Source organism: Cyprinus carpio, chromosome B23 (genome assembly GCF_018340385.1).
Source record: "Cyprinus carpio isolate SPL01 chromosome B23, ASM1834038v1, whole genome shotgun sequence".
Lineage (NCBI taxonomy): Eukaryota > Metazoa > Chordata > Actinopteri > Cypriniformes > Cyprinidae > Cyprinus > Cyprinus carpio.
This window is the reverse complement of record NC_056619.1, coordinates 20,917,541-20,919,043: the sequence shown is the minus strand read 5'-3', so window position 1 is coordinate 20,919,043 and position 1,503 is coordinate 20,917,541. Positions and strand designations below refer to the sequence as shown.

At 34.1% G+C, this 1,503-nt stretch overlaps 1 long non-coding RNA gene across 1 annotated transcript; it reads left to right on the top strand.

Moving 5' to 3' along the window:
• Positions 1-639: 639 nt before the first annotated feature.
• LOC122142009 lies at positions 640-1,118 on the top strand. The gene is made up of 2 exons (XR_006158279.1): positions 640-751; positions 877-1,118. It is a non-coding gene; the product is annotated as an uncharacterized LOC122142009 (long non-coding RNA).
• Positions 1,119-1,503: the final 385 nt, after the last annotated feature.

Genomic DNA, 1,503 nt, shown 5'->3' with positions numbered 1-1,503 from the left:
CGAGGTGCTCTATTATCGTTGCAGACCTCTCTCTGGCTGTCATTTAAACTCCAGCCATCTTCATGACTACAGCCAGGTAGGGCAAAACTGGATAGTCACACACCTATTAAACTATGTAAGGACTTTTATAAGTTTTATAATTTTGTCATTCCATAATGTAAATAGAAACATTTTTTCCCACTCAAATAGCATGCCGTTTTAAAAGAATTTGGCGATGTTCTTTTGAATGTTTGGGCTAACAGAAACTCACATGATATGATATGATATGATATGATATGATATGATATGATATATATATAATATATATATATATATTAATATATATATATATATATATATATATATCTATATATATATATATATTTTTTATTTTTATTTTATTTTTATTTTTTTACTTTTTCCACTAAAAAATACACATGCTGGGTTATTTTAGCTGTTTAAGATTATCGTTTAAAAATTATTATTTTGCTGGCTTAAAATGGCTAAAAAGTCATTTGTATTCATGTCAGGATAAAGTGTTATTCGTTTTGATGACATTTTTAGATGTACATGTGGGGGAGTGGAGTAAATTTGTTGATATGAGTGCAATAATTCCAAATCGATGCCCCAAAAAAAAAACAAATCTCTGTTGTTTTTGCTGCTAGTTCACCCAGAAGCTCGCGCCGGGGTCTGCAGTCACGCGGGTGTCCATCAGTGTCCATCTGTCTGTCTGCTCTGTGGAAGACCATGACTTCTGTCTTTCCCTGTGGGAGTATGTTTTTTTTTTTTTCATTGATAGAACATGGTATTTATTTATTAACACGAGTTTGTTTTTTAATTAAGATAATAGCAACACCGTGTTTAACCTGTCAGTTTCAACTTTTCTTAAATTTGCAGTCACAGAAGTGGACGGTGACTCTGTGGATTTGCTTCTCTCTGTTGAGGAGACCCGAGAACCAGTCCAGAGTTCAGTGTGTCCGTTCAGTGAGGATGATGAGGAATATGATGCCTGATGAAGAAAAGTAGCGTAAAGGGTCAACAGATAAAACGACGAACTTGAAATTTACTTTTTTCTTGACTTTGTATGAAATACTTTCTGTGATCACTTATTAAAAGGATGATTACAAAAAAAGATTTAATTCTTCTTCTTCCTCCTCTTTTTTTTTTTTTTTTTTTTACATTTCCATGCTTTTAAAGTTTTGGTCTTTAGATCAGGTTTCCTCAAAGAGTTAGCTGATGTCCTCTTTCACGATGTCCAGGATGCCTTGAAACTGATATTGACTCATACGGAGTATGAATAAAAATTTTCTTTAAAAGATGGTAACTCTCTAATCAGAGTGACAGATTCTCCCAACTGAAGTCGTGCATCTTTGGAAACTGAGCCAACAACGCGCGCGGGCCCAAGCCTTTATGGGGCCCCAAGCAGAATTTTATTTGGGGACCGACTGATAATGCTTGATTATACCCATTATCAATTTTATTGGTTGTTTTTCTTCCATCATGTGTTTCTTGACATGTTTTAAC